Source organism: Nymphalis io, chromosome 15 (genome assembly GCF_905147045.1).
Source record: "Nymphalis io chromosome 15, ilAglIoxx1.1, whole genome shotgun sequence".
NCBI classification, from domain to species: domain Eukaryota; kingdom Metazoa; phylum Arthropoda; class Insecta; order Lepidoptera; family Nymphalidae; genus Nymphalis; species Nymphalis io.
This window is the reverse complement of record NC_065902.1, coordinates 2,016,952-2,040,040: the sequence shown is the minus strand read 5'-3', so window position 1 is coordinate 2,040,040 and position 23,089 is coordinate 2,016,952. Positions and strand designations below refer to the sequence as shown.

Sequence of the window (23,089 nt, the reverse complement as noted above, 5' to 3'; positions counted from 1 at the left end):
TGAAGTAACCATTAATAATTGGCTGTTGGATCAGTCAGGTATTTTTATTACTTATTTACCTTAAAAGCCTGGATAAGTCATTTATTTGATTTTAGAATCGCAACCGAAGTTCGCCTTTTTAAATCTGGACAATCACTGTGTTTTAATATGCTAAATTTGTATTAAAATTTTACATCAGGCGGTGAAGAAAATTGTCGTGAGGGATAACCTGCGTTGCCCACCGAATGGAATGAATCAGCGTGGCGAAATAAGGTCCAATCCTTTATTAAGATCCGGAATGTTGGATATTTGCGGAATGTTACCTTATAAATCCTAATTACGTCATAGAGGTAAAAAATATTATGTAGGTATATAGAAAAACGATATGCGAATATAGCAATTTCACAGTCTTACTAATTACCAGTTTATCTATAATTATAATATTTACTACAATGTGTCACTTTCCTTGATTTGACAAAAAACCATCAAATCGACAACATGCGCTTGTGCACAATACCGACAAACTAAGCGCGACGCATAAATCGTGTGGGCGGATAAAAGGAAAAATCATTTATGCAACTTCGGAATCACGTATGCTAAAAAAAACGACATAAACGCGCCATCCGGGTTGACAAATTTTGCATTCGAACTTATGATCGTAAACAAATACATTATCTGTGCTTTCGAATTTCGACTTATTTAAATAAAATTGTATTATTTTTTATTTTCTTACTTTATTTTTATATTTTTACTTTTGTTTTACTATCGAAACACAATGTATTTATTTATTTTACTCTATCTATATTTATTGACTGTATTTAATTATAAATGCTTCAATAACTATTAATTTTAAAATTTCATAACTGTCGGGCCAGTGCCGTTATGGCCACGTTTCATTTGTTATTGACTACGGCCTTGTCTACTCAAACTGACGTTACTTGCGAGCCAAACCAAAGGCCTGATACACACTTTGGAATCTGCGACAGCTTGTCTAGACTTGGCAAGCGTATGTATATATATACATACGCCTGGTATATATATATATATATATATATATACCAGGCTTTTTGCTATTTACATATAATATATTATATTATTTATATTTGAGTATATTCTTTAAAATATTACCTCTACCTGAATGTAATAACACACCACCTCAGAAATAAATTACAGTACACCTGGATTAATTATGACAAGAAAACTATACTGTATGAACGACAGCATCTGCTTGATATATTCTAATATTATTTAAAAGGCCGTGAGGTGAGTTAGCTATATTCCACTGATAAATTTCACAGGCACGGCGGTCATTCTCAAGAGAGACTAGGCAACTGATCGGGACGTTTTATAGTGCACAAAGATGTGCACAGGTGTACTCTTTCACATAATCCGATGGGACGGCGAAACCGACATAACTTGATGAAATTTTCGTGACTAAACTACCACACGTAACTTCCAGACCCCGGGTTGTTTCTAAGAATTAATAAACTAAAAAAAATAGTTAATTTTTACTGGCCGTCTGGGTACCAACCACTCAATAGATATTCTACCGCCAAACAGTAACACACACAATACATAGTATTGTTGTGTTCCGGTTTGAATGGTGAGTGCGCCAATGAACACGCACAAGAGACATAAGATCTTAGTTCTCAAGGTGACTACTTACCATTCGGAGATCCAATCCACATTATAAAAGACCCAGTATCAACAATGAGATCGTTACATATTACATCTAAAAGAAAAAATTCTCAATTCAATAGCATTTGCTATTGACACAACCGATTTGTAAAAAATGCCAATTATTTGTGTGTACTTTTTATGTTAAGCGTGCAAGAGGCTCCCCTGGTGGAAAGTGACTACCACCGCCTATGGACCCCTGCAACACTGGAGGGCTTACAGGTGTATTGCCGGCCTTTAAGGAATGATTACACGATGTTCTTGAAGGTTTCTATGTCATATCGGTTCGAAGCAGTCGCCGGCGAAAGCTTGTTCCACAAAGTGGTTGCACGAGCCAGGAAATGCCTTAACAATCGCATGTGTTGTTGTAGATTTTGTGTGTTGTCACTTGTCTTTTTTTATTAGTTTCTCTTCTCCTTTTTGTTGGTATCAAGATTAATTTTCCTGTTTTTATCTGTTATGGTTGCATTGTAAATTGTTTCTTAATTTCGTGTAATGTCCGAGATAAAGGTACCAGTGCTGTGTTTCGAATCAGATATACTGATCTCGTGCCACAATTATATGAAATTCAAATTGTCGTTGTTTGCTTGGTTCTGTATAGCAATGAAAAAGATTATTTCATTCTTTGAAAACCATTCGAGGTAATTACCGCGGGCGCTTAAGGTAAGTAGAGCGGTAGACTTCGAGATTTTCCGAGACAAGTCATATAATAGAGACTCTCTCGGTTATTTCGTAAATTCACCGGTAATTAATTGCGCCTCAGCCTTAAAGGAGAGCTTAGTTGGCTCACTGATTAGAATCTGTAAATTTTAACCGATGATCGTGTGTTCAAACCTAGGCATACATCACTGAATTTTCTTATGCTTGCTTGGCGGTGAAGCAAAACGTCGTGGGAAAACCTGCATGCGTTTAATTACACTGAAAATCTGTCACATGTGCATGCACCGTCAGTATTGGAGCAGCGTGGTGGAATTGGCTCCAACCTTCTCCTCAATGTGAAAGGATGCCTTAGCGCAACAGTGAGATATTCAATTTACATTACAAATACTCTGGCAATTTATAACCAAAAAACATATAGTGATACCACATAATTTATATGTATGTGCTTATTATCTTTATTGTATACTCAAATACATATATATAACAAAAAGTCTTAATTCTGTTATTGTCTATAACTAAGAATAAAAATTTTTGTTAGAAATAATGACGTTCTAAAGTTCATTTTGCCAAAAACGGATTTCTGTTTTTATCTTACTTATACGTGTTTTCATAAATTCAAGTAATAATAGTTTTTTGGTTTGCTTTTACATAGAGTTAAAATAAATAAACTATAGAGCTCGCCGCTCGTAGTTCATTGTACCGGTCGTGACCAGTGAAGAACTTTCTGTAGCGTAGCCTTGATTACAGATGTACCTCAAGCGATCGTTCTTTCCAGCTAGCACTTTAAAAAAATCAGAATATACTCTATTGCTATATATACCAAGATGCAAAAAATAATGCTGAAATATTCGGTTAGGATATTCCGCCGGTTTCCCAACCTGTCGCCCTGGGGCCGTGTGGTCTCCCCTGTTGGCGACGTTAATCCTCCGTTCGCTGCAAATATTTATTTGAATAAAGAGAAAATACACAACTTTATATTTATTGAAGTAAGTTTATTGCAATATTATGTTTACTGTGTTATATACTTATTTTGTATGCGGGCTTGAGAAATTAGGATTTTACTTATTTTTTATCTCATAAAGGCAAGCGTTTGACAGTCGACTTTTCTGCTGTAAAGCATCAACACGGTTTAGCATGCTTGCTTATAAAACCTGTTTACTCTGGATTTGAAGAAAGCAGTGTTGCACCTATCAGGAAATATAGACTCAGGCAAAGTATTCCTCTTGCAGTGCAAATAATATATTATTTAATAGGAAACCAACGCGATACACAAAAATAACTTAAAATTACATAAATAGCACGATGTAACCGATTGCTTACAATTGCGTTCCATCTCTTCCAACTCAAAGAATGTAGCATTATATTTAATTCTTAATCTTAACAATTCGTAAGTACAATAAAAAAAATGCAAAAATATGAGGAAATCAAAGTTTTTTTTTAATTAAAATGCCACATATATATAAGAACAGAAAGGATAGAAAGCTTAAATATAATTTAAAGAATAATAGCGTAAAGGAATGAACTCAGCAGTTAGCTGCTTTTCAGTTCATTCCTCAGAAGAAATACCGCCATTAAAATGCTATGCTGTAAGAATGAAACAACATAATGATAATAACAAAACCCACTTTTTTTTACTCTATTTTTATTAATATTTTTTTTATATAACTAGATGAATTATAATCACAAATATCGTACTATACGGTGAAGGAAAACATCGTGAGGAAACCTGCATGTTTCACTGAAATTCTGCCACATGTGTATTCCACCACCCCGCATTAGAGCAGCGTGGTAGAAGAAGTTCCATACCTTCTCTTCAAAAAAAAAAGGAGGCCTTCAATGTCCCACTGCTGGGCAGCAATGGGACATTCACAGGCTGTTACTATAACTAGATGGTTTTCAGTAGAAAATAAAAACACACAGTAATGAAGTCACTTTTTTTTGTTATGTAAATTTCGTGTTAGTTTTTAAATAAGACAGCGCTTACTGTGTTATTCATTTAATTATTTTTTTTATAATAATAAATAAAGAGATAAGTAAATAAAACAAAATATAGACGTAACGTGATGCCCGGCTGTTGTAAAACAACGAAACTGCTGGGTTTTGAAGGAATCTAGAATCTATCTAAGAAACGAATAAATAGGACAGGAGTAAATAAATTTAAAAAAAATCCTGTTTCCATTTTTTTTATTGTACTTACGAATTGTTAAGAGTAAGATTTAAACACAATGTTACACGTGCTGAGTAAGCCTCTATGGTACGTTATTGTACGCTATCAGTTATAAAGTGTTTATTATATAATTTTAAGTTTTTTATCTATCACATTGGCTTCCTATTAATTAAATAAATAAAGTAAATAAAACACTTATTTCCAAGCCCGCATACAAAATAAGTACACAACACAATAAAATCATTTTACAATAAACTTACTAATATACATATAAGGTTATGTATCTTCTCTTTACCCAAATAAATATTTGCAGCGAACGGAGGATTAGCGTCCCCGGAAGTGGAGACCACACGGCCCCAGGGCGATAGTTTGGCCGGCGGATTATCCTAGCAGAATCTATATTCTACGAGTAGCTTTGTGCAAGCTCGTCTGGGTAGGTTACCACCCACTTATAAGAAATTCTTGGTATTGTTCTGTTCCGGTTGGAAGGGTGAGTGGGCCAGTGTAATTACAGACACAAGGGACATAACATATTAGTTCCCAAAGTCGGTGGAGCATTGGCGATGTAAGCGATGGTTAACATTTCTTACAATGCCACTGTCATAAAATATAATATATTATTGTAATAATATTTTTCTTATTATTACAATAATATACTATAATAACGTAATATATAGTATAGACACACACGAGGGAGCAGAATGCGGTGACAGAAAATTGGGACGGTATAAGAGAGCCTTAGGCCGTTTGCTAACATAAATTGCTTACAATACAATGTTTCACATTAATATAATATGTTTACAAAATAAATATATACGGCCTTACTTATAATCGTTGTTGAGCGGACGATTAGTCAAGCAATGCACTGTCTTTTTCTTTCTTATGTCAAATCAATAATGACAGAAAGAGTGAAATTAATGTTAAACAAAAAAACCGCTATGCAACGTTTATAAGTACAGTTCATAGTAACAATAAATGTACATAAGACACCTTCAAAAAATTATAAAAAATAATTTAAAAAAACATTCATTTATAACGGCCCATTGGCTCGTTTGGTAAGCATCGTATTAATAACGCAAAGATCGCGGGTTCGATCGCCTCATGGCCCAAATATCTTCTTTCATTTTCAAAATACTATCATAATACCTACTTATCCCATTTTGTTATTTGACGATTTCGAAGTAAAACTTCTTTAGTTGAATAAACAAGATGAAATTCGAGTAAAACATTTCTTACCTATTTATTCAATTTACATATTTACATTTACGTTGTGACGTCACGTTGTGACGTCCCGTCGTGACGTTGTAGTAAATTAAATATAAACTTCAGCATAATACTGAGAATTGACAGAAAAACCTAATTACTTTTTATTCACACGAGATTTGTACCCAGAACCTCGAGATCTACACCCTCATAAGCTAGCCACTAGGGTGATGCAGTAGAACGTTAGTTGTTTTAAAACGAGAATAATCCTTTTATCTAGATTTATCGTTTCAACACTTTCTACTTTAACTTAGTACTTTACTTTTACTTTATACGCGTATATATATCTACAGGAACACTTTAGCTGCGGTACAGTGTCGTACTTCTAAAGCGAGAAGTATAAAATTTAAAGAGTATGATTTTTTATGACGTAAGCGCTTAAAGGGATTTTTTAGATATTTCTAGACGAAATATATTTTTCTTCTAGAAATATCTAAAAATCGCTTCAAAGATAGTAGATACATGAAAATTAATATCAATCTTTAAAGACACGCTCAAGAGACATAACATCTCAGTTCCCAAGTTTGGTGACGATGTAAGGAACAGTTGTTTATGGGTGGTGATAAACACTTATCCGGTGGCCCCTTCGCCTGTCCGCCCAAAACATTAAAAAAGTGACTAGAATACGAAAGATTGTCGGGTTCAAATCTAGGCAAGCACTGATTTTTTAGTGGGTATTCCGATGTTCGGGGCGCACTCGGCGCCTAGGACACCGGCGAGCCCCACATCCCCCCCCCCCACTGTTCCCGTGCAGCCTTATGTGTTTTTCCAGCGTAAAAAAAGCATTTGCCGCATGTATCGAATATCGAATGTTCGCACCAAATAGCCCATTTAGCCGAGATAGTTAGAACGCGGGATTCTTAACCGATGATCACAGGTTTAAACCTGGGCAAGCATCACAGATTCATTTCGTGCTCGGTTGGAAGGACAAAATTGTAATGAAACCCAAATGTCTCGATTTCACTGATATTGTACCACGTGTGTATCCACAAAGCCGCATTGAAGCAGCGTGGTGGAAAAGCTTCAAGCCTTCTCCTCAAGAAGAAAGGATGTCTTGCCAAACCAGTGGGACATTTATAGGCTATATATATTATAACAATACTTTAGAAGTTAGTGTGAGAGTATGTTATGTTGATTATTAAAATAAAATAAAAATACGTGCGTAACTAATAAAAATCTTAAAAGATTTCATAAATATTTTCTTGATTTATTCATGAAATAAAAAAACATATTTCGCGTGAAAAGCTTGCATTTATGAAGCAGGAGTTGATTGAGTAACAAATATTTTCGATTACATGGCGTCGTCGACGTCACTAAAATCAGCTATTTCACAATAACCGAAAGACAAATATGCCGTGCGTATATCGCAATCAAGACGACCTTCTATCCCGGGAAAAGCAAGGTCGAGGTGAGATGGCAATACGATCATACTGCCGTCTCACTCTCACCCAGGCACGACCGTGTTGACGTCAGCACAGGGTTGCCCTTAGTCCGAGCTTTTTCGAATATACTGTACTTTGGAAAGAGAGTAGTTTTTTACATATATTAAATAATTAAAGGTTTTTCTTTGTTTGTTAATTAATAATTTATTTGATAAAAAATCCTTTCTCCAATGAACTAAAATGACGTAAGCAAAACAAATCCTTCATAAAAACAGATACAATAAACAAGAAACAAATAACATAAATGCTTAACTTCACCTCAATCACAAGTGAACTAAATCGTATTCATAAATATTATAAGTATAACTTCATTTATATGTAATATATATATGTAACAGTCCTAGTTTATCGAACCCATTGTTCCGGTTTTATGTACTCTAAAAGTGCAAACCCTACCATTATTAAGTTTTACAAGTAAATAATTCAAATTGTTAGCAACGCAGAAATCCGTAAATAAAAATCTTCAATTGTTTTTAAGTTGTCGAGCTGTAATAGTTTACAATGCTCGGTTATCTACGTGTAACGCCCACGTAACACGCGAAGTTACATTGTGCGAGCTATTTTTAGATCGAAAATCAAATCACATCGAAAACATTTATTAAATATAGAAATAGACATAGTTATTTATTGTTAAATTAGAAACTTCCACCGTTTCGGAAAAGAAAATACCCTGACCTGAGAACAACCACAACACATTTACAAAAACAAACACATTTTACAAAATCATTAACAAATCGTACGTTAATTATTTTTTATTAAAAATACTTCAATGCCCACAAACGTTCTCTATGCTTATAATGATTTATTTATTTTTTTAATTTATTTCAATTTTCGTAGCTCATTTACATTGTTATTCAAAAATATCAAGGAGGTTCTTAATTTTGAAATTTTGAAAACAATCGTTTTAAATTAATTATGCCACCGGCTTGGAATTTAAATTTTACCGCAAATCATTAAAAAAAAAACCAGTAGCTATTCATTTCCGACAGTTAAACCACTTGTAATTAAAAATAATTTAATAATTATTTATCCTGCATGGAAAACAAGGAATGCTAAATCCACGTTTTATATCCTTTATCGAGTAATATTATTATTTAGTTATATTTGACTGGTTGATTAAAAGTATAAAATAATGAAAAATACAGTCGTGTTCTTTCAGCGAAACAGAGCTATTTACTTAGTAGATATTCATGCAAACTCGTCTGCTCCTAAAGCGATCGCTCCATTCGTTGAACCCCACGGCCAGTGCTGATTGTGATTCGGTTTGAGGGGTGAGTGAACCAGTGTTACTACCCACACAAAGGAAATAACATCTTCGTTCTCAAAGTCGGTAACACATTAGCATTTTGTCTATGGGCGGTGATGACCACTTACCATCAGGTGGCGTATTAATCAATCTACCCGGAGGAACCATATTTATAAACCCACATATGCAATTATATGGTGGCCAACTGTTAGGCTATCAAGCTACCAAGATAAGTTAGCGTCAGGCAGGTTCTCTGACAAATCAATTCCAACTAGCTTGCAGGTGCTCCAACACATTCCAAACCGACTTCAAATATCTTAATATTAGTTTCGTATAAAGAACGAATCTTATTGAATTGAAATGTCAAAGCTATATATAATTTCATATTAAGGATATAACTTCTGCCAATAAAATGGGAAACATAAATTCCGTAGTGTCCTATTGCAGCATATACGATTATGTTAATAATTCTGATTAAATGTGAATATATGATCTCATACATAAGTTGACTTTTTATTTTAATCGCAAAAATTCGCATGTTAGGATGTTTGTAACTCAATCACGCAAAAATGTATTGAATTGGAATATATTTTTTATATAATCTACTTTTTTTAACGCTGGAAAAACGCGTTATGCGTTTCCCCCACGGGAACTAAGATGTTATGTCCCTTGTGCCTGTAATAACACTGGATCACTCACCCTTCAAACCGGAATACAACAATACCAAGTACTGCTGTTTTGCAGTAGAATATCTGATGAGTGGGTGGTACCTACCCAGACGAGCTTGCACAAAGCTCTACCACCAGTAAGGTAAGGTGTATGAGAGTATACAAAATGTTTTGTTACCTATTCGTCATCTTAATTTTGCTTGATGTAATTTTATTATCTTCATTTTAGTTGTATTTAACATAAATAAAATAAATCTAATTTTTATTATACTTTGTTGTAGGTAGAAGATTTGGAGCTTATTTCACCACGCTACTCCAATGCGGGTTGGTAGAATACACATGTGGCAGAATTTCAATGAAATTAGACACATGCAGGTTTTCTTACGATGTTTTCCTTCACCGTCAAGGACAAGATTAATTATAAACACAAACTAATCACCGGTAATAACCAGTGCTTGCCCGGGTTTGAACCCAGGATCATCGGTTAAGATTCACGCGTTCTAACCACTAGGCCATCCCAGCATCTAGAATATCTTGTAACAATAAAAAATCTTTAATATATTAAATATCATAAAACTGATATTGCATAATTGTAGATTACTTGTTTCATGTTTAGAAATTTAATACTATGTGAAAAAATATCGTTCATAAAATTCGTCTAATAATAATCGTTAAAACGCGCCTGTCGTTCAGACACGCGCTGTAACGCGCTTATAACTCACGTAGCGATTTCCGAACATAGTCGCTACGATTTTATTTATGGACGTTAGCTTTTATTTTGTAATCCACTACATATTAAATTAATTCGCTTAAAAATCATTATATACGTTTGACGCGTCATGTCGTCTCGTTCTCGATGGTGTAAGAAAATATCATCAGGAAACCTGCACCTATTGAAATTCTGACACATGTGTTAGATACACACTTACCCTAATTGGCTCAAAACCTAAGAACTCAATAACCTATTCTTCAAGGAAAACTGGTAGTTTGCCCAGAATTATGAAAGAAGAGAATTATTATATCAATGACGTGTGTTTTTATAATAACACACATACAAATAAAACAATTTATGCATACACACTATAACAATTATTAATATAAACATATAAATAACCGCTGCGTTTACGTTTGAAAATCGCAACGTAAGTATAAGGCCTAAAAAGGGCGTTTCGATCTGGTAGGGCAAGCTAAGAATGCCGCGTTATAAGATATTTATAAGAGGGCTACATACAATACGGAATGCCACTATAACGAGAGACGTCAGAGAAAATATTTACTATTTATTTTCTCAGAAATCTAGACACAACGTGACACATGTCAAAACATCTTACAAGTGTAAACATTACCAAAACAATATAAATAAACTAAATTTATATTTTGTTTATTTTTGTATTAGTAAATTTTTCAGTAATATTTAATATTAGTCATTATATTCTTAAATGTACCTATCACTTATCGTTAAGATAGCATTTAGTCTCATCTTAATAACTGACTTTATTATTTTACTATTAATTTAATGCTTAAGTCGGGATGGCCCAGTGGTAAGAACGCGTGAATCTTAACCGATGAACGTGGGTTCAAACCCGGGCAAGCACCTCTGAATTTTCATGTGCTTAATTTCTGTTATAATTCATCTCGTGCTTTTCGGTGAAGGAAAACATCGTGAGGAAACCTGCATGTGTCTAATTTCATCGAAATTCTGCCACATGTGTATTCCACCAACCCGCATTGGAGCAGCGTGGTGGAATAAACTCCAAACCTTCTCCTCAAAAAGGGAGAGGAGGCCTTAGCCCAGCAGTGGGACATTTACAGGCTGTTACTGTTAATGCTTACTTTGTTGTAAATAAAACGATAGTATGATTGTTTTCAATGGTTTCGTATACTTGTACATCTTCTTCTTCTTCGAGTGCCACTCCGACTAGGGAAGGTTGGCAGTCAGCTTTAAATACTCCTTCTTGTTCTTCGCGAGGCGAAAGAGTTCGGCAGAACTCGCGATTCCCGTCCATTCACGGATGTTGCACAGCCAAGACTTTTTTCTGCGCCCAACAGCTCTCCTTCCGGCAACTTTTCCCATCATAATCAGTTGCAAAAGTTCATATCTTTCATGCCTAAGCACTTGTACATAAGAAATACTAATTTGATTGATTGATATTTAGTGTATTTTATAATATATTGCGTTTCTTCCCCAACGCTAAATGAATAAATAAGTTCAATAGCGTTTACAGCTATCCTTATTAACACGTTATTTATTTACAACAACAATTTATTTATATTTATTATATACTAAGTTATTAATCGTTTTCAGTCAGTAGTATCAGTAACAGCCTGTGTCCCACTGCTGGGCTAAAGCCTCCTCTCCCTTTTTGAGGAGAAGGTATGAGCTTATTCTACCACGCTGTTCCAATGCGGGTTGGTACACATTTGGCAGAATTTCAGTGAAATTAGACATATGCATGTTTGCTCACGATGTTTTCCTTCACCGTATAGCACGAGATACCAGTAGGTTTGAACCCACGATCATCGGTTAAGATTCACGCGTTCTTACCACTGGGCCATGTCATCATAAAAAAAAATGCAGATTTTTTTTAAATAACCACCTGATTCCAGCATCTCTACTAATATCTTTATAATCTTCTCGTCTATTGTACATTGACAGTACCTACTATGCTAGAGACGTTTCTGTCCAAAAACCACACAAAAGCCTAATATATGAACAAAAATAAACACTTTTCATTTTAAATACAAAATAATTTGATGAAAAAAACCTAATCTACGCTTCAAATAACACACTAAAAATATCCAATTCAATTAAGGTGATCTTGAAGCATCAAGTTCATAAAAACAATTAAACTCGAACATACATGATGACCGTTTTCAACCATGGTGTCTAATACATATTATAGGGCACATGTGTGTGCGCATTGCGCAAACACAGGTGCTCTCTTTGTTCCCTCATTGTTATAATCCGATCCGAATCGGAAAGAGTTCAAGCGCAGGACCAACAGTTTTACGTGCTTTTCGAGGCACGAGAGTGCACACACTTCCAACTTTCAAAATCCGGGCTCCAGAAAATCCCAATAACCCTTTGTCGGCCTGGGGATCGAATCCAGGATCTCGGTACCTCGGCGGCCTTAATTAGTATGTAGTTAGTCGGTTTGAAGTTTAAGTAAGCCAGTGCAATTACAGGCATAAGGACGAGGACTATACATCTTAGTTCCAATCATAGTTAGGATTAGCGGTAAATTATATGACTAATACATCTTACACTGCCAATTTCTATGGGCGGTTGTGACCCTATACCATCAGGTAATCTGTTTACCTTTCTAATTTGGAACCGAGATGACCCAGTGGCTGGAACAACTGAATCTTAACTGATGCTTACTGGTTTAAGCCCAGATAAGAACCAGTAAATTTTCATGTGCTTAATTATTGTGTTAAATGGACTAACTTAAATGATCCTACTCAGACTTACAGGCGGCCAATAACGACCCATGTATTGTATTTATAGGTTCCTGTTCACTTTGTGTGATGTACAGAATAAAAATACCTTTATCTATTTATAGCATCGAGAACGTTTAAAGAAAACATACGAATACATATTGAAAACATTTCTACGAAGTATCAGTATTTATTTTTTTAATTAATTAAATTACATAAATGTATTTCAGTTTGATAAGGGTAAAATCTTTAATAAAATCAATCTGTGATAGTGTGACAGTGACGTAGGGCCTTCTTCATACAATATTCACGAGTTCGATATAAATCGAATACTCGTGACCAAATTTGCCGCCTATTGGTAAGTGGTCACCATCGCTCACAGACATGGCGCTGTAAGAAATATTAACCGTTCCTTACATCGTGCACCACCAACCTTAGGAACTAACATTTTATATCCCATGTACCTGTAGTTATATTGACTCGCTCAGCCTTCAATATGGGGGAGCTTTCGTCCAGCAGTGGACGGCGGTAAGCTGAGAAGACCCTTCAAGCCGGAACACAACAATACTATGTACTATTTTGCGGTAGAATATTGTACCTTTCACAACGCTCCACCAAGTAAAGTAGTAGTAGTCTTACCCCAAAAGCTCGAAGATGTTCAACATAAAAAAATCGTATTGAATACCTTTTTTTTTAAATATATTTTTTTACCGGAACACAACAATACCAAGTACTGTTTTGCGGTAGAATATCCGATGAGTGGGTGGTATGTACCCAGACGAGCTAGCACAAAGCTCTATTACCAGTGAAATACCTACCAAAGAGATCTGTTTCAACTGGATGAAGTCAAAAATTGTTGCTATTTTTACGTCAACGATGTATGGTAACACCTGATTACAAATGCCGTACGCAGACATTTCAAAGTTAAGTGCTGATATATTTTAATTTCATAACTAAATAAATGAATGTTAAACTCATTTCATATTTAACAAACAAGTCGTTAGTAATAATAATAATGTCCTCCAGACCGATTTCGGTCACGACGGCCAATCTCAAGAGAGATTAGCCTACGCAGGAGATATTATAGTGCACAAGTGTGGCCGGCGCAGAACCAACGGCTTTACGTGCTTTCCGAGGCACGGGAGTGAACACACTTCCAACTTCTAGACTCCGGGCTGCTACTGAGAATTTTCTACAGAAAAATCCAATAACTTTTTATTGGCCTGACCTGGGAATTGAATCCAGTACCTCCTGTTCTGCGGCCTTACATCAAGCCACTAGACCAACGAGGCAGTCTAACAAGACGTTAGACAGCTGTTGTGAAAAGTGACGACTGTCTGGCGCCGTAAGAATCTTATATATCAGCGAGTAGCGAATTAGTTTTTAACTTTGACAAATATTTGTCAACATAAATACTCTGCATAATATAGTCTAGCTTACTTTTGATGCAGCTAAGTAACTACTGTTGGTACGTTTAATGCTTTAATTTCTTATAGAAATAACTTTCGGAACGATCGATTTATATTGAATATTATGTTACTGTAACATTTTAAATTCCTTTATTTTTATTTAAAAGTCCTTGTAAAAGTATATTTGAATAAAACATATTTTGATCGATATAATATATTGCCTCGAAAATTCAATTAACTAACGTTTTTATGTATTTGTACCATTCAACATTAGATGTGTACCAAATTTAGTATAGCAATTCGAATTTAGTATGACAATAAAAAATATATATTTCAGTACAGTTTTATATTAAACCGTTTCCTTCAAACCTCGCATTGATTTTATATCGACAATCACAAAGACGAAAGATTTTTTTAAAGATATACTTTAAAAAAATACACTCTAGGTTATAGGGTGAAGGTTAGACATGCAGAATTAATATATGTATATGTCAATTTCATTATGTCATGCTGGATGTATGGCCTAAGCCTTTGTCTCCTTAGTAACCCTCTTAACAAAAAAATAAAGAAACTTACTTCGTCTTCTCTACGCTCGTTAAGGTTAGGTTTTGTTTTATCTTCAAGTTTATGTAATTAAAGTTAATATCAATGAATACTCTTAACGTCAATGGGCAATCCAGTTTCCCTGCGAGTATCTTTAATACCCCACACATAACCCTCCTTAGCTGTGAGCTCGGGTGTATATTTTGAAATATCTTCGCAAAGTTTATTAACAAAACATGGCGCTAACGTGTACCGTAAATAACTTTGTTCATTAAAATTTGCAAAGTCGATACAAATTTAGGACTATTTACGAGTTAGTTTTAATTTTCTGATATAAATCGTCACGCTATGTAGCATATTATATATATAATTTAAAATACCTTAGTGTACAAATGCACACAAATGTCTGTCCTGGGTGGGAATCGAACCCACAACCTTCGGCGTGAAAAGGCAAGTATCTACCAACCACGCCAACCGGCTCGTCAATACTTACTAGTGTACAAATCTATATACTATATATGTATATATATATATATATATATATATATATATATATGTTATAGGAAGGCGGATCTTCTCCTTAAAAGGGAGAGGAGGCCTTAGCTCAACAGTGAGAAATCAACAGGCTGTTACTGTCACGCTGGCAATCACACTTAAAAAGAACAACAACAAGTATTACTGTTTAGTGGTAGAATATCTGACGAGTAGGTGGCAGACGAGCTTGCACAAAGCCATCATCTGATAACTAGAATATTCAGCTATACCAAACCGGTACAAAAAAATAATATATTTGAAATTTTCAACCTTTGCGTACAATATGACACTAACACACTACAATTTATAACAACCTTCATAACTTGACGTTTAAATTTTATAACTTTAGGTTGTTGAGACGGATAATTTTATTATTTTCATTCAGCAAATTTCTGGATATATTCGGTAAGAACTTTCTAGAACTTTCGTCTTGCCTTTGTTATTATGATGACGAAAACGATATCCACGTTGTTTAATTAAATTTAGCGACATTCGAACATTCAGAGGTAAAACAAATCTTTATTAAGTTTGACTTCGAACTGTTTTATAAAAATTACGTGTTTTGAAAAAAAGCAAATAAGAAGTAAAAGAATAAATAATTAACGTGGAGGAATGAGTTGAAGGATCACCAGCAGTGCAGCATAATAATAAAAATATAGGTTTGGAAAGACGTTCAATTATAACGAGTTAATAGGTTTTGCGTCGTTTTGCTATCAGTTTTGTCACTCTGCAATCAAAACTATCGCTGACGCATAAACTTCCAGAACTATTCTATAATATATAAACAAATCCAAAAGTCACTGCAGTAATATTTTTCTTTATGATCTCACTTCGCATCTCACTCGTGAAATTTAATATAACCCATTTTAATATAAGCTATTTTTATACTACGTATTACTTATATGTTACAATTCTTGCAGTCAATGTCGCATATAATACTTTCTTAAATTTAACTGTTATGCGATGAGTCACGAGTATATTATAGTGTAATTACATAAAATTGAATAAGAAGTAATACATTGTCTAATTATTATGAGTTATATTATAACTATGAATTTAATTTATTCCCTTGTATTATTCAATGTACAAAATTGAATTGAAATGTTTATATTCAACAATCATTAATCTTATATCACGAAAAACCTACAGGTTTTTTTTTGTACTGTATATTTCAAGTCGTAAAAATTAAAGAAGACTCTAATTCCTTTTAAAACAATTATTTGGAACATTACCAAGAATTTTTTACAGTCCACAAAGCTAAACGTGCATATATATCAAGTGCAGTACTTGGTAAAAAAGTGCTGTGCATCGTTATACGTATATTTAAGTATTCACTAATTTTGTTACTAACTCTATATTCAATTTAATACATACATGTAAATATAAAGTTTCTTTAACGCTAAATAAGAAAACAAAATTGTATGCTAAAGAAATATAAAGCAAAAACATTAAGAAATGAAACGTAAGGAACGTAAGACCCTTAGAGTAAATTAACGTTTCTCTAAATTAGAGAAGGCTACAGATAAAATATTCATTTGACTCACCTTTTAGTATACTAATATCTCCAACACAATTACACTAACATAACATAACATAACAATAATTGAAATATTGAACAGTCAAATACACCAAAAAAACAAGTGAATTTCATCTTCATAATTTATACACATTTATTACTATCAAATTTCACTACGTTGTCCAATTCTAAAATAAGAAACAATTCTATTTTCGAATTCATATTTTATTAAAATGTCGAGTCTGCGCGTTCGTTGACACGAACGCCTGATGCTAAGGTCGCGGCAAAACTGCCTCTCAGATGAATGGAGCGCAGCCTCCCTGTCGTGTTTTAAATGATACTTGTAAACATTGAAAAAATAGCGTGTTATATGTATTTAGTATATAGAATTGCGAACTTTATCATACATTTTTTTACTATTCCGTACTTCCTAGCTACGCAAACTATTTAATATTCAATTCTGTTTATTACGAATAGGTTTCTGTAATTTTTTTTGGTCTAAAACGTATTTTAATCTTGTACAATTTCTACAGATATTATTTTAAAAGTTTTATTTGCATATATTTATGTTTTTTTATAAGGAGTGTTTTTTGTTTGTTATTACATAGCTCTTCTCATAGGGCCTTAATTTGTATTTATAATTTATCACGTGCTCGGCGGTAAAAGAAAACATTGTGCTAAAATCTGCATGTACCGAATTTCACTGCCACATCAATCTTCATCAACCCCCATTAGAACTGCGTGGTGGAATAAGCATGCCTTCTCCTCAAGAGAAGAGGAAGAGAAAGAGGAGCTTTTGCCCAGTAGTGGTACATTTATTTAATATTCTAAAAAATACAACATATTAGAAATACAGCTTTTTTGGTATTCATATAATATAAAAAAGGTATTTTGGAATTGGCTTTTTTTTCTTTTTCTTTTCATCAACATCAGACGCTATGACAAACAAACTTTTACAGTCAAGTGAAAGGTATAAAGAGCATTATAAAAATATTACATTAATTGTACATACAGGATGTTTTTATTACGTTTTCTATAAACATAGCATATTTAGACATTCGTTATTCTACGTTCATATTTATATTATGTATAAAGTCAAATTATGAATTAAATTTGAAATATTCACCATTTGGAACTTCTACTGAGCGACTATCTATTATATATTATTTTCTGAAACGTTTGTCAAAGTCGGAAAAACTATTTGACGAGCCGGTTGGCGTTGGTTGTTGGAGCCGGTGGTTGGTAGATACTTTCCTTTCACGCTGATAGTTGTCGGTTCGATTCCCACCCAGGACGGACATTTGTGTGCATGAACATGTCTGTTTGTCCTAAGTCTGGGTGTAAAATATAAGTACGTATTTACAAATGAAAAATAGTATATGTAGTATATCAGTTGTCTGGTTTCCATAGTACAAGCTCTGCTTAATTTGGGATCAGATGCCTTTGTCTGAATAATGTCCCAGGATATTTATTTATTTACCTTAATCTTAATGCTCATTGGTCGCTTATTGCGTCATCAGCTGTCATCGGCCAATGACGAATGAGATAAGCGTTTCAGAAAATGGAGATTAATATTGTAATTGTTAAAATATATCTTTAAATACCTAGTAGATTCGTTTTAAAAAGGTTTTTTTCTGATGAATGACCGATGATATGATGGTGATGATGATAACTGTGCATGCGTGTGTTTATAAATAATTAAAATATATAACAAAAATAATTTAAATACAGTGCAATATTACGTAATATTTTATCGATGACATCGTGATATCGATGCCGTAATAAAAATAAACCTATAATGAAAATTTCTGAGATAATATCAAACGATATCATGAATACGTATTTTCCGAGATAAAAAGGCTTTGCATCTTTTAATTAAATCGAACCACCAAGATGGAGTGAGAGAACTTCTGAAATGTTTTACTAAATTAGATTCTTTACACATCTAATATTGAATCTAATATTTTAGATCAAATGATTTTATTATACGTTGAATGGTTTTCGATTAAATTTTGTATTGATACTGAATATAAATTAGATTTTGTAAAATACTTCGAAAAGTAAATTATTATTTAATGACAAGTAAGATCATTATCAGTACGTACTGATCTTACCCAATGGTAGCTGTTTACAACAATAGACATTGACACTGTAAGGAATTTCAAATATTCCCTACATTGCCGAACTTGGAAACTAACATTTTATGTTCCTGGTACCTGTAGTTATACTTTATACTGGTCCATACACACTTCAAACGGGAACATAACAATACTATATATTGCTGTTTGCCAATAGAATATATAATGCGTAGGTGATACCTAACTAGACAGGCATGCAGAAAACTGGAACTTGTGCTGCCAGCCATCACCTATCAGCATGCCTGGCCAGGTTACGGTTAAAGACATTTATTTTCTCAAAAGATTTACATTAAAATCACTTACAGAGAAAATTACAGAAAAATTAGAAAAAAAATTAATTAAATCGAATATGCGTACATAGTAAAACAGTGAATGTTTATAAAAATTAATAAAAATAAAACATTATCTAATAATATCATAATAATATCGGTACAGTGCAAGCAAGTACGAGTAGTTTGTGACGTGAAGTAGGGTAGTCCAGTAAAAAGAAAATATTAAAAATAGTGCTTATACAAAGCAATGACAAGTAAGGGAGGTGATACGTTAGACTCATCTGATGTTTTTAGATTTTTTATTTTTAAATTTTGGTGTGCGATTGTTCATTATATAGACAGGCAATGCACAATATATAATGTATGTATTTATTTACGATAATGCTTATAAATATACATATATAAATTAACTAATTTAATATTAAATGATTATTGTCATATGTATAATGTATAATTGATTATAATAAGTGTACATTAACAGTATTCTCTGGTATATTATTATTATCTTAGTATACATACATAGTTGAGTAGTAGTTTTAGTAGTTATTTTACATAAGATATATCCATAAGTAATGTTTCCTGCCCAATTCCAGATTTTAATTCGACGTTGAATTTTTACTTTCGGAATGCGGTCTTGCAGTGTTATACCAAGACTAGCGTGCTCCATGGGCCTTTGTGCAGGCAAGATTCTACCTTATAATAAGAACACCGTCATCTTAGACTAGCATATCATATTATTTGTGTATGATTAAAGGCATTACTTCTTGTAATTTTACTAACTTAACCATTATTAACATCGGAATGTTTTATTTTCCAGTTTTTTAAGTAAATATGCGTCTCTTGTAAAAATAAGACCGACTTAAAATTTATCTATGAGTTTTCAGGTGTTTTATTTGTTGTTATTTAAGAACAAAGTCATCAGCGAAACCGCTATGTTAGATTAAATTGCAATACATCTGCATGTATAATACATTCATGTGTCGTAAGTTAATTAATCTCCAAAACTTTTCCACTATTGTGCAAATACAATTTTGCCCAATTGTGAAAAGGTTTGGAGTCTTTCAGTCACATATAATGAGCGATCTGGACACGATTCGACCCTTTGACTCCACGATAGCTTTATTCCTCAAATTAACTTGCTTTACTAAAGCATCGCTTAAAGGGAATGTTAATGTATCCTTTCATAATTAATTGTATGACGGACTTGTTAAATATGCAAATTATTTAATAACCTTTTCTCTAAGAAGCTTAGCGATATTAACAAGGCTTATAATTCCCTTTTACTTCAATGTATATTCTATACGCTTGTGCTTACAAAGTATGTAAATATTTATAAAGCTTTTTTGTATTTTATATTTTCTTTATTGCATATTGGATACACAACTCACACTAAGACAAAATAAAATATTAAGTATACGAAGTACTGACAATTCAATGGCGAACTTATTTCCAGTATTATAGAAAGAGACAAAACATTTTAGAGACCATGGTTAAATCAAATTATACAAACACATACAAAATTGAATCATAATATAAAGTTTATTTAATGAAGTTTGTTTCCGAATACCTTTACTAGTTTTCGCCCGCGGCTTCTCTCGCGTGTGAGGTGGTATTTATTTGTGTTAATAATTCATCTCGGGCTCGGCTGGCTGGCTGTTAACTGTACTGTGCTGTAGCCCATTTAGGTTATAGTGTGATTGTATGAGATCCTGCTACGACATACCGAAGTTACGCGTAGCAGCTAATAAAATAAAATATTGGTTTGTAGTCGCTATAAATTTATACTAAATTTACCCATAGTTTTAACTATAATGTGTTTTTAACCAGGGTATATATTGAAATGAAATAGGCCGTTGTTGTGTTCAAATTATAATTTTAAGTTTTTTTTTCCAAATTGAACCTGAAATTAAACTCATTTTTAGATATTACTATTATTTACAATAAAGGCTACGGAATAGCTATTTATTGTTTTTTTTTAATAATACACCATAAATGACGTACGTAGAAATGTGTAGTCTATGTTACATAAAATTCTTATCTAATTAGGCCAAAAGTTGTCATCTCCACGCGTTAACAATAAAGTCAGCGAAAATGTCGTGCATTTGATAACATAGAATTAAAAGTTTATGACATTCGATAGCAAAATTGGCATGTTGCGATCGCTGGTGAAATTATTACGTATAACGTAGTCGTATCTTTGTATTCAGTAACTGATACTTAGTTATTCATAAGAATGTTATAAAGTTCCTTTTTTATTTTTTTTACGACAAGCTGTGCTTCGCGGTTTCAACTGCATTAAATTTTTATGAAACATGTATCAATAAAAAAATATCAAAATCATATAATAACAGAACAAATCCCGTCTGGGTAGGTATCACACACTTATCCCATATTCTATCGCCTAACTTCAATAATTAGTATTGTGTTCTAGTTGAAGGGTGAGTGAGCCAGTATAGCTACAGGTCTTATTTACTTTTAAGGGGGAAAACGAGGAGTAAAATTATTCTTAGAAACTAATTTATTAGTTAGTTGTTTAGGCCAATAAAGTTCCCACAAATTATATCTTAATTGTAGGCTGGTGACATACCATGTAAATGATGGTTAATATTTCTTAAAGGGCCAATGTCTATGAGCGTGGTGACCACGTTCCAGTTGGATATCTGCCAGTGTACCTACCTCTTTAAAAAAAGTCAGTAAAACGACATTGTAAGTTACTCGCATAAAATTTGACCTGAACCGGTATTTGTTGGAACCTTGATGATAAATTTCCCTACACATTATTTATGCTCCTGATAAACATTAGTACAGTGTATTGCCTAATTTCAGTTTTAAGGATGAGCAAGTAAAAAGTCTTAATTTTTAAAACTCTGTATTATATGATCATTTGAATCCTGACAATTCCTAATTCATTCTTAGGAAACTGCATTGAAACAGCGTGGTGAAATATGGTCCAAACGTTTTCCTCAATATGAGAACTGCAGTATATTCACAGGCTTTAAATATAACAATGAATAAACATGAGAGTAAAATAGAGCACTATTAAATCCAATATAATACCCATTACAATGAAAAATATAATTATTTTTACTACTTATGAAATAGCGGTGCCTTGTTGGCTGTTGCCGCGCTACAAATAAATAAAATAACACAGAGGATTATAATTTGTTTACGCTTTTGTGACCGCTAAACCGAACAGAGATTAACTAGACGAATTTATACTCCATAATGACATACAGAATTCAACTATGCTATTATAAATAGTAGTAATTATAATCTCCTGTATCCTGAATGTCATTAGTGACATAGCATGACTATATAAATATAATCAAGTCCATCTTGGTGTTCGTGCACACATCATGCAAAAACCACTGAATTTGGAACTATCATAGTGGTTTTTTTTTTAATAAAATGTAAAACAATCGATTTTCGAAAGAGAACTAGGCACAGGAATACGTTTATATATAATATTCTATTTATATTCCACGTAAATCATAAACGTAAATATCTAAACGGATTTGGATGAAATTTTCTACACAAATGGTTTACAATTGCTGCAAATTCATTTTTTTTATTTATTCAAAAAATCGTTAAGAACAATGGTGGTAAGTCTTTATATAAGGCTGCGTAGGCATGTAATGAGGGCATCAAATATTCTACTACCAAACAGCAATACTAAGTATTGATGTGTTATGGCTTGAAAGATTAATGAGCCAATGTAATTACAGGCAAGTGACAAGCAAGTTCCCGATAATATGTAAGAGATGGTTTAGAGATCGTTTATATTTCTTACAAAGTCAATGTGTTTGGAAAGTCTAGACCATTTACCCTCAAGTGTCCCATTGGCATGTTTGCCAATTTTCATATAAAGAAAATAATATCAAGTGATGCTGAATATCTATTATAAGTTTAACGTAACCCACGAGTGGAGTATTTTGGATAAACTAAGTTCTCAATAGCCGTACTTACGACACATTACGACGTGGACGTGGTTTTCTCGGTAAATTTTATTCCTGTTTGAAACAAAGGACGATCAATTTAATTCCCAACAATTTAAAAAAGCAAGCTCTTAATTTCGTTTCGTAACTAGACTTTAAAAAAAAAATCAGTACATAATGAAAATTAGACAATCATTTATAA

At 33.2% G+C, this 23,089-nt stretch overlaps 1 protein-coding gene across 1 annotated transcript in view; it reads right to left on the bottom strand.

Annotated features, from left to right (window-relative positions):
* Nucleotides 1–16,672, bottom strand: part of LOC126773591 (adenylate cyclase, germination specific-like) — a 114,597-nt gene extending 97,925 nt beyond the window's left edge. The window contains exon 1 of the mRNA XM_050494562.1: nt 16,571–16,672. The gene's annotated coding sequence lies outside the window, so the exon portion shown is untranslated. The remainder of the gene's footprint in view (nt 1–16,570) is intronic.
* Nucleotides 16,673–23,089: the final 6,417 nt, after the last annotated feature.